We start from the raw sequence: 12,394 nt of genomic DNA on the forward strand, positions 1-12,394 counted from the left end.
CAAGGAGTAACATGCCAGATTACGGGTAAGCCACAGCCTCGTGGCAATTTAGAGATTAATAGAAATGGGTTAATAATTAAGACAGAGCTAACCAATAAGAAGCCCTAGCCATTGGTCAACAGTTTATAAATTAATATAAGTCTTTGTGTGTTTATATGGGGTGAATCGACTGCAGGACCAGGTGGGACAGAAACCTCTATCTTCATTAACAGTTAGGCATGGTGCTGGAGAAGTAGCTGATTTGTGATCCACAGACAGCAGGTGGAGAGAGACACTGGGCCTGATGTGGGCTTTTGAGACCCCTAGTGACATACCTCTTTGAACAAGGACACACCTGCTAATCCTTTCCAAAGAGCATATCAACTTGAGACTAAGCATGTAAATATTTGAGCCTATGGGGAGCATTCTCATTCAAACCACCATATAATTTATGTAAAATGATATATTATGTTTAGCCTATAGTGTGTGTGTGTGTGTGTCCTACAAAATCATCTTCTTTACTTTAAATATATGCAATTATGTATTTTTAAATTCAAATCTCTGGGGAGCTATTATCATTATATAATAGTTACTGTGGAATTATTTCTCTCTGTATTCTACACATGATAGTTGTTTTCCCTCTCAGCATTTTCTCCAAAAATTAAGTTGTATCACATTTCTGCATCATTCCTCATCTGTTCTAATTTCAGAATGCCAATTCACACTGAGAACTGGAAGATATGCTAGTGAGAGATCAATAGGACAGGCTTTAGACACAGCATGGCCACATATGAACTCTGTGCCTTCGTCTGACTTTCTTCAGCCTTTGTCTGTGTTAGGAACAGTGAAGTGTAGAGTTTGGATAAAGTTGCCTTTAGTTATATCAAGTTCTGATCCTCCTCTGAAATCCTCTTATTCTGTAGCTCTGGGAATCTAGAACTGGGTGGCATGCCCTGTTGACAAATACAGAGGTTATGACTTCATTTTGAAATGCTTTATCACTGAATCTGAATCCTTGCTTTACCTATGTGGCCAGGGCATTTGTCCTGCTTACCCTTCACATCATCTCAGCTTTGAAGTATTTGTTTTCTAGTACATCAGTTGAAGATGTACTTTATTTCATTTATTTATTTGACTAATTGTTTTTTCAACATATCATTTTATATTAAGATCTGAGCTATCCAAACTGTTCAACTATTCCAGATAGTAATACATTATTTACTCCTTTAATTGACATTTTTACAAATGAGAAAAGAATGTGTTTCCCCTGCCAGAGTCAGGGCTGCCACCAGGGTTGGCACTGGTCCATTACTTTGCTCAGTTGATTCTATTTAGTGGACTTTATATTTTATTGATCTGTTTTTTTGAGAGAAAGAAAGTAGTCCCAGCTCAGTGATAACTTTCAGAAACATCTAGAAGCCAACATGGAATGAAAAAGAAAGGGCTAATAAAAAGTCATAGTTAACCAAATTGAATCAATTACTGAATTCAATCTAAATATTAAAACACCATCATCACAACAGATATAATAATGGTACAAGGTCCAATTGTATGCAGTCCAAAAAGATACTTAAATATAAGGCTCAGATAGTTTACAAGTAAAGGTAATGAATGAAATCATTCAAACTGTAACCACAGAGAGCCAATATCCAACATTATTTATATAAGAGGAAGTACAGTCAATTGAGAAGTATCAGACAACTTTGAGATGTGTCTTAGAGAGTAGAATAGCTCTTACTTAACACATATGAAGCCGAAGATTACCTTCCTAGCACCATATACACACAAAACCTTGCACACTAAAAATAGAAACATTTTATATAGCAAAGGATGAATTCATTTAAAATGAAAGTTTTATATGTGACACACCTAAAGTTCATGAAAACAAAAATTAACAGAATGAAATAGGCAAATTCACATTCATCAAGACACAGCATTTGACAAACAAGTACATTTTTTTAAAAAAATCAGCTGGACTGTATTAGATTTGAACAGGACTGACAACAAATGATTTCATGGGTTTAATGAAATTCTACACATAGCTGATTCAGATGTTCAAAAATGCATGAACTAATAACCAAAAGAACAAAATAAATTTGAAATTTTCCATAAATTTCAGAGGAATGAAGCAAAACAAATCAATAAATTCCCCACATGCTTGGAAATCAACCATACTGTGTGTGTGTGTGTGTGTGTGTGTGTGTGTGTGTGTGTGTGTGTGTACGCACTTGGGAGTGAGTTGCTGCCTTTTTTCTTTTTATTTATTCTATGTGTCTTTTATGTCATGTATCTTGACCCCATTCATTTCCTCATCCCTTCCCATCTGCCCTCCACCCCTGTATCATCCCCAAAAATAAAAAGAAAGAAAGAAAGGAAGGAAGGAAGGAATGAACGAATGAACGAACGAACGAATGAAGGAATGAAGGAAGGAACGAAGAAAGGAGAGGGAGATTTAAAAAAAGGGACATGGAAGCTGCAGTGTGACACAATAAATCACATTGTAAACCCTTTTGTTCATATATCTTTACTTGCAAGTATTCATTGCAAAGAGTCATTGGTCTGGTTCAAGGCCTCTCGTTTTATTTTACTATTGATGCTTGGCCCTCACTGGGACTCCTCTTGGCTAACCTACTGTTGTCCTGTGTTATGGAGATCCTGCAGCTTTGGGTCTGTGGGTCAGGAGCTCACATTTTTAAATGATCCATCGGTCAAGGAAGAGCTCACATCTGGTCTGAACAATAACAAATACAATGCACCAACATTTGTAGAATATGTTCTATCACAGTGCCTGTGATCACTAATCTTCATTGTCAATTTGACTGGCTTGAGAATAGCATAGACTCACACCTTTGAATGTGTCTGTGAAAGTGTTTCTATAAAAGTTTAATTGAATTGGGACTACCCACCCGGATATGGGCAACGGCATCTCATAGACTGGGGCATGGACCAAATGGAAGTAAAATGCCATCAGGCCACTACAGTCACCCCTGTTTCCTAACTGCAGATGCAAGGGGACAGTTGCTCCACACCCTGGCTGACATGTCTCCCTGTCATGGTGGACTATCTCATCAAACCATGAGCCAGAATGGACCCTTCTCTAAGTGGCTTTTGCCAGGTATTTTATCACAGCAATGAGAAAAATAATTGATTGGTTAAAAGGAACTTGATAACTTTGATTGTTCGGGTTAGAAAGCACCTAAAGTGATCTCTCTTACCTGATCATGAAAATTTAGATCAATAATGTAAAATAAAATTAAGTTTTAGGTAAACAAAAGCAACAACAACAAAAATGAGAGCAGACATCAATCAAATAAATTTTAAATTATATTTCATTTTTAGCGATATAGTAAGCCAATTCAAAAGTTGTTTCTTTTAAATATGAATAAAACTGACAAACATCCAAAAAACTAATAATAAAATAAGAAGTCAGAAAACATTCAAAATGAGAAAGAACCAACTCCACAAACAGACATTAGAAGGGAAAGAAGAAAATACCACAAACAAACTTTAAAAAAACAACAATGTGACAACATAAATGACAAGGACAAATACCTTAAGCACATCACTTGCAAATATGATAAAAGGATAAATATAAAAGCTCATGTATGATGACTACACAATTAATACAGCAAGCTTTTTATTTAGACGATTTCCAGTAAGAAAGTGTATCCAAATGTCTTTAGAGTCAATCTGACAATTTCTTCAACCTCTATGTATTTCCAGGAAATCAATATGTGCCTTTCAGTGAGTTTATGAGGCCACATAACCCTGTTATCAAAATTGAGAAAGGGGTGCCACAGGAAGATTTATAAATAGGTCAGGATCTTTCATTAGCAAAATAATCCTTAAGAAAACGTTAATAAGCACAATCAAGCCACATATAAGAGTGAGCTTGTGTTAAAAATGCAGTGCCAATATATTCCCATGTTAAAGAAGAAAACTCATTATCATTTCAGTAAATATGGAACAAATTCTTAGCAAACTGAGAAGCAGGGAATTTCCTGGCTCTAACAAGGGGAATCTGAAGTACTCGCCACATCCTGAATGTTTTCTAATAAGACTACAACTAACTTGGGTTTTTTTGTTGTTGTTGTTTGGTTGGTTTTTTGTTTTGTTTTGTTTTCAACTCTTCTCAACATTGTACTTCCATTAATATTCCAATAATGACAAAATTTAGGAAAAAAGAATGAAAACATTTCATACAAATGAAGAAAATTCTAGGGAACCTCCACGGGGGTGCCCACCACCACCAGCAACTCACCCCCTCCCCACCCCCACCCCCACCCCACCCCCGAAAAAAACGTCCTAATAGATCAACTAGATATAGTGAGTAATTGTGTGACTTAGGCATGGCTTGGAGACTCGGGATCAATATAAAAACATTGATTCTCTTTTTATGGACTGTTGCTGAGTAGTTGGAAATTACAATATAAGAGAAGAAAACAGAACATGTATAGGGAATTATTTAACAAAATGTTTACAAGACTTCTGACATTGAAAATGGTAAAAATACTGACAAAAAAAATGAAAGACTGCAGCAAATGGTGAATGATACTGAAAACGATTCAACTCACAATTTGGGTAAAAACATCATCAGTATGAATACCTCACATATAACTGGAAAGTAGACTTTTTTTTAAGTTCTCATTGATCTATAAGAAGGTAGGTATCTGACAAAAGCAGGTAAAATCTTAGATGATTACTTCGTAAGGATAACAATAACAATCACATTGAAGTGTAATAAGTAGATTGGAGCATGAAAATCAAAACTGTAAAGAAATTCCATTATTTGTCCCCTAGCATGGCTACAATATAAACTATTAAATACCAGCCAGAACACAGAAGAAAGGGATTGTTTATACATTGCTGGTGTGCCATAGAATGTTACAACCATCCTTCAAATCATTTAATAATTTCTCTTCAAGTTAAGCATACACATAAAGCTTAACCCTGACAGTCCACTCTTATGTGTTTATTTCTCAAAACAAAAATGTGTCTGTAAAGAGTCATGCACAGTCACATAACAGAAAGGTTCATAGCAACTTAATTCATAATGCTAAAATTGGAATTAATCCAAATATCTTTCAAAAGAAATACATAAATGAACTATGATCTATTAAACTGGTAGATTACTGCTCACAACAAGTGAAAATACTTGCCCCCTCATACATGAATCTGATAGGATACATATATAAACTCAAAGAATAATTAAAGATGGTCCATGGAGATGAAATCAGCACAGTGATTGCTTTGAGAAGAAGAGAGATTGATAAAGCAGGGCCATGAGGAAAACATGTAGTACAATGTTTAGCCTCACTTTAGATATTGAAGGCATGAACACATACTTATTTGTTAAAATATATTCATGTATATACTTAAGGTTCTGTGCTTTTTCTGGAATCAGACCTCAATAAAATCAACATAGCATGTGTGATGTGACATGTTATGCAGAAACATTTATGTGTACATATAACAAAACCATTTGCTTGGCCAGGTTGCAATCTTCTCTGTCATTTGGGTTTGAATGGGCTTTTCTCATTGCCTGTAATGAAATTTTTGTTGTTGCTGCTGTGACAGAATACTGACAAGGAGAAACTGGAGGAAGAGGGAATATAGCTAAGTGATAGACCATTTGCCTAGCTTGGATGTGGAAAGTCTTAAGTTCAACCCCTGCCCCACACACACACACACACACACACACACAAAGTGACTTAAGGAAGGGTTTCTCTTGGCTCACAGATTGAAGGGACAGCACATCACAGTGGGGAAGAAATGGCAGGAGCATAAAGCAGTTGCTCACACTTCCCTGTTAGTCAGGAAGCAGACAGAAATGGATGCCAGCACTCAGCTCACTTTTCCTTTTAATTCAGTCTGGGGCCCTAGGCCATGGCATGGTTCTGCCCACATTCAGGATGGGTCTTCCCTTACTAGTTTAACTTTTCTGGAAACATCTTTATAAACCTATGGCTGTGCACTTCCATTCTAAATCTAGGCAAATTGACAAAGATTATAAGTTGCAGTGGTTTATAAATCGTATCAGTTATATGAGATGGGAGTCTTTTCATTTATTTGCCAATAGTCTTAACCAGTCATGAAGTTAAAGTTGTAAACACAAATATGTAAAGAACTGAGAGCTTAGGGTGGTCCACAATCCTGGGTTAGATGCCTGAATTCATGGTTTCTCAGTGACAGGCAATTGAGGATATGCAGTTTCTCCTACTGATCTACAAAACAACCTGGTAACAGGACATGGTATCAGTAGCTGTATAAGATCTCAGAGTCTGCACCCCTCCAAATGCAAGATGAATAACTTGACACCCAGTGGGGTTCAGTATTTGCCCAGGAACACAGAGCTAGTTAATGGCAATTTGAAACTGAAACAACAATGTCTTTATTCCCAGCACAGTGTCAAGTCACTATATCTGGGTGCTATTCTAAGCTATTACTCATCATTTTCAAAACAGAGGTCTCTCTGTTGAAACAAGAGTGAAAACAAGGTATTCACTCCAAATGCTAACTTTAGTCTCCCCAAGCCCTTTTGGGTTTCTTTTGCTATATGTTCGAAGTTTTCATTGTGTATACACCACTGCTGCCAGTGTGTTGAGATTCTGGTAACCTCAGCCAATATCAGCCAAGCCTGATGGCATGGGATACTCCCGGGTGCAGGCATTTGATTGATTCCTGAGAGTTGATGTGACAGTATAGATGAACTATGATGTATTTTTGAGGTTCTATGAAACTATACACAAGAACAAACTGTGGCAGCATAAAGCTCGGTAAATATTTATTAAGATCGATGGCCACATACTTTTTGCTCTGAGTCAGAATGAAGATGAATGACATTATGGATATATTAAAACCTCTTCTTTGCTTTTAAAGGACAGGACAATCCCCACCCCCATACAACTTACCTTGTTAGTCATTAGACATTACGTCATAATACTTACATATTCATTCAACCTATGGTCAGTCTGCCCTGCTTTGGTGACAGTGATGTGACCTACAGAAAATATTACATAAGAGGACTGAGTCATTTGTCCTTGACTCACACGGCAGGTTCCAAGGTGCTAGCCATCATCTCACATTGACATAGAAATGGTATTTCAGCCAGCACTGGAGAAATGCTCCCTTACAGAGAGAGTAACAGAAGCCATGAAGGGAAGAGGCAGAGGAGTGTCAAGGTCAGGAGATGTTTCTCAGAGGCACAATTCTTCATTTTACTTTTAGATACTTAAGTATTTGTTTCAGAGGGACAGGGGTCAAAGGGTAAGTTTCAGTAGTCAGCTTCTTCCCTCAACTCTGTGGATTCCGGTGGTGGAGCTCAGACCATCAGACTTGCAGCATGTATAAAATGCAAGATTCTAGCCAACCACATCCAGAATTCTCTCTTTCCCATCCCTCCCTCTTTCTGTCTTATTTTAGGGCTGGAACTCCAGACCTCACACATGCTGCACTCTACTAGTAAGTTATACTCCAAACTTTCTTTCTGCTTTGTATTTTGAGACAGGTTCTCACTATGTTGCCCAGGCTTTCTCTGAACTGACTTTGTAGCCCAAATAGGCCTGGAACTTGCAATCCCTCTGCCTCAGACTTATGCCAATAAACCTGGGTCTTTCCTTCTCTCCTAGAAACCTACTTTAGAAAGCAGTAATTGGGGACCAAAAGATGCCTCAGTGGATAAAGACACTTGATATCAAGCCTGCTGACTTGTGTTGGTTCTCAGGACCCACATGGTGGATGGAGCAAAGCAAATGTAATTAAATAAAAAAAAAGCAGTGTTTGTGAGTCCTTGTCTGAGCCTACATTACCTTAGACAGTCTTCTGTTATATTTCTAGCACTTTGGTGTATTTCACATATGGCCTCTTTCTCCAAGCAGAAAGAATAGGAGTCTATGTCTCACCTTATAGCCCGAGCATACACAAACATTAACTAGAAGAATCTTTTATGATTATAAAACAGTATATTTTGAACAATGTAATGAAAACAAAATGATATCATTATGCTTCTGTTTCTGTGTTGGAAAGAGCCAGCACTGTCATTTTCTGCTGTCATTACCCAGAAAGCCACACACTTGGTGACTGCAGTCCATTCTCCCCTTTTCAGCTGAGAACAAGCTCTACTGGAGTCAAATTGGTTGTGTCAAAAGAACAGCCCCACCCATCCACCCCACCTCTTCATGCCTGCCCCTCTCCAAATGATCTACAGTACTCATCACACACTGGACCAGGAAACATCAGTGAATGTTGGCTTATGTGCCATCAAGATTCTAGCTCTAATACAGTTTAACTTGTATAGAAATACTATAGAAGAATAAAAGACTTACAGAATTTTCTAGATCTCTCTTCAACGTTGTTGCCACCTGCCCTCTAATTCCGAGCAGAGAACAACTTTAGAGGACATCTGCATGTTTTCTTTGTTGGCAGATAGTTTCTGTTTATTAGAGAAGAGGTTCACAGCTCCAAATACATATGCCAGTCACTGCAGCAAATTCTGTCTAATGTTACAAACAAAAAGGAATGAGTGAGCACATCAAGGCTAAATACTCCAGATCTCCTTTTCTCCATTTGCTTGTGTAGAAACCAGTGACTATTCTTATGCTATCTCAGTCAACTGTCTTTTGTTTCCTCACTCCGAGGCCAGAAATGGTCAAATAATAGCTGTGGGATGTTTTCATTTACCTAACAGTTTTTAATCTAACAGTTATTTCTTTTGCATTAAGCAAACACAAACATCAATTAAGTTTTTACATACTGACAATTAAGTGGTTTGGCATAAGGGACAAGGATTCCCGAGGGGGACTTTTCCCAGAGACTTAATAGTGTATCTTTCCTTGCATCTTTGAAGTCTTGAGTTAAAATATCAAATGTCGCTTGATCACTAACATAGCCATCAACAACCCACTCAGTGTATCTCCCTAGATCGACAGCAAAGCCCAGGCTCACAGTAAAACCTTTGCTTTCCTCTGACTATACCTAAAACTCTCAAAAGGGTACTTCTCTAGAACTTTCCACATGTTCTGTTCAAAGAAAGCAATCTAAAAGGAACTCGCTAAAACTGTTTTCTCCTAATGGTCATTCTCAAATATATATTTTATATTCTATTTACCAACTGCCACAAAGTATAATTGAATATTTGGCACAAGCTGACGATTTTGTAGTAATCTGCTGTTCATTTTCTTTTCTTGGGAAATACTGAATTATAGCAAATCCCACCAGCAATTGAAAACTCTGAAATCAGGGAGAGGCAGTTGGAAAGGATTATATGTGCCCTAAAATCCATAGACCCAAATGTATATGATGTCAGCCTCTACAGAAGGCAAGAAGTTCTTTCTCAGATTTTTTTTTTCGAACAGAGAAAAGGGTGATCAATTGGCTGGTGTCTAATCATTCAGCATTCACAGGCCAGTGCTTTCTTCTAGCCACAGATAGACCTAAATCCACATGGTAGCAGTAAATTGTATTAGTATTAATGAGGACAAACAAGACCAGTTACTTCAACCCAGGCTGGAGTACTCTTATCACACAGCCTAGACAACTAGCCAGTGCCCACGGGCAGGGAACATAGATGAACTCTTAAGAAAAAAAAATTGAAGAGAAAGATTGCTATTGATGAGAATTAATTCTTCCCAAATATCAGGTTTAACCTACTGAATACCATGAACTTTCATTCATCAATTCTTTTTTCCAGAAAAAAAAAAAAAAAAACAACCCAAAATGTTCCTATGTTGTTAATGTGTAAGGCTGGCCCAGTGAGTGCCCTCTTCTGATTACTTCCCAAGAGACAGCAATGAAATCAACACTGCTCAGTACAGAAAAGCTTGTGTCTATATTGTTGCCTTTATTCCCCACAACCAGAGAACTATTTACTATCCAACACATTGCTAAATTCTCAGAGAGCATGCCTATGAGTCATGTCCATATTTTCTGACATAATGTCTTTGAGGGCAGGTTGCTCCTTTTCTTGTTTTTGTGTCCAGTTTCTCTCTGCTCCTGGGTTATGTCTGCAGGTGACCTGTGCTTTTTTCACACTGTGCCCTACATTTTCAAACACATCTGCTGACGTTTGAAGATGGACAGGTATTCTGTATAAACAGTAGGATCATGCTTTATCACACTGTGAGCACATCTGTGTGAGATATCTGTGAACACACTGAGCTTGGAATGTGGAGCCAGGGTGGTCTGCAGTGTGTTTCTAAAGAGGAATGTCTTCTTATGTAGGGCCTGTGATTTTCTAAACAACCTTATTGTGCAATGTTACATAGTGATGACTCCTTTCATGTAAGTAAGAAAAAGAATGCAGAGACTGTCCAAGGTCAGACAGTATGCATGCTGGGTTAGTCAGAACTAAAATGCAAGTTCCCGATAGAAAGAACACAGAACTGTCATTTATCTGTGTTTTTTCTAGATGTGGACTGTCAGTCCTCTCTCCTGATGTGAAATCATCTATTGTTGTTGTTAAAAGGAGTGCATTTGCTGTGGAAGGAAGACACCCTCCCTGGTACTAAAGGTTAAAGGGTTAGCCAGAAGAGAAAGGAATAAAGTTTCAGCACAAACTATTTGGGGCAACTGAATATGTGCAATGAACACAACCATATAGAAATGTTTGCTGTTTGTTTTCTCTTGGTCGCCACAATCTAGCACAGTAAGAAAGTTGTCAGCAGACAAAGAAACACTAGCAAGGAGAACCGCACAAGGAAGAGGGCTGATCCCCTAGATGGGGCTTCATAGCTTCCAGATGAGTCTGCATCTTAGGGGAAAGATTTCACTACATTCTCGCATATTTGTGTGTCCTGGAGCTTAAGGTACGTTTGTATCCAATATGCTCAGTGAAGATGAAGGTTTCATCCAGGATACCCAGCTAGTGACAGGAGCAGATGCAGACCCCCAGTCATCCGTTTGCTTGTTTGTTCACTTGGGTATTCATGCCGTGACCCTGATTCAAGTACTCCTGTGACTGGTTTCATGTGGCCCTTCCTAGAATAGTCAGATTCTAAGACCAGTTACTCAGCCCCCGCCCTTCCAGGGATCTCCTACTCCTGAAGGTTTTACTTCAGTGCATCTCAGTCTGGCTCTCCTTCTGTTCCTCAAACCTGCCAAACTCACCCTCCTTATGACCTTTCTGCTGTGTGTCCCAGCTTGGAGCAGCCTTCTGTAAGACCTGTTCATGGCTGATTCCTCCTCCATCTCCACACAAACACGATTGGATCCTGCATTTCTTTCAGAGTTTAATACATTCATTTTGACTTGTGTTCTCTCTTCCGTATGTTTTCCTGAGCACTGCCTGAAGTGTATGTTCTGTGGGAGCAGAAATTTGTGTGTCAACTACCCCATTAAAAACTCCTAGAACAGTGCCTGGCAGATAGCAGGCATCTAATAAATAATTGCTAAACTAAATGTTTGGGGTGTTAAAAATAAATTCAAAAGATAAAAAAGAAATTATTCATTCCTAGAAATTTTCATATCCGGTGGCTTTGGGAAGTTGATTTTCTACTTAGTCATATATCCATTAAATTTCACCCAGCAGCTGGCAGGGTTCTGCAGATTCAGGTCACCTGGTCTCCAAAAATAGCTATCCACTATGAGTCTAGATTATTCCCTGGGGAAGAGACTATACTACTATTTGGTGGAGTAAACTCCTTATAACTGGAGGTCTGCTGTATCATTGGTGGTGTCTCACTTTGTTCTCAGATATAGCTTAGTTGATAAATTATCTGATATCCAGTTCATTGAGTCAATTCAAAATAACTAATAATGAGTTCTAGTTAAAGGGACTTTATATATAAACTACATCATTTCAGGAATGTAGAAGGTCAAGACATATCTCTGGAGAGAGGATGTGTCATGGTTAAAAGCAGGAGAAAAGACAGGATTGCCCACTTCCTATCAGTAAGTTGATTAATGAATCCGGGATTCACCAAGATATGTATCTTGGTTTCGGAAGAGCAAGTGGAAGCTATAGAGAAATACCGAATAAGGGCAGAGCTCCTATTGTACCATAGACTCTTCTCCAAACTTCATTTGCATTTCCTTACAAATGCTACCATGAGTCCTATTTTAAAGAGGATGAAACTGAGGCTTACAGAAGTGAAATAATTGCTCCAATGTCCCTTAGTCAAGAGACATGAACCCCAGGGCTTACATATACCTCTTTCTGATAGCACGCCGCCACTTTGATGCCCATTGCTTCTCCACCAAACAAATAACTTGATAGATGTCTCCTGCATTTAGTTAGATTAGGGAAATGTTACATTGGACTCTAATAAGGTTTAATATAGGTTCAACTACATTAAGTTTACATAAGGTACTGTCCCCTCTGTTACAGCAAAGTGTATAATAAGTCTTCAAAAGATACTGGGCAGTGCTTCCTCCATGAGCTATGTGAAGAAGGAAACACAGCTCTTCTGAGCAAATTTTG

Source organism: Cricetulus griseus, chromosome 6 (genome assembly GCF_003668045.3).
Source record: "Cricetulus griseus strain 17A/GY chromosome 6, alternate assembly CriGri-PICRH-1.0, whole genome shotgun sequence".
In the NCBI taxonomy this organism is placed as follows: Eukaryota; Metazoa; Chordata; class Mammalia; order Rodentia; family Cricetidae; genus Cricetulus; species Cricetulus griseus.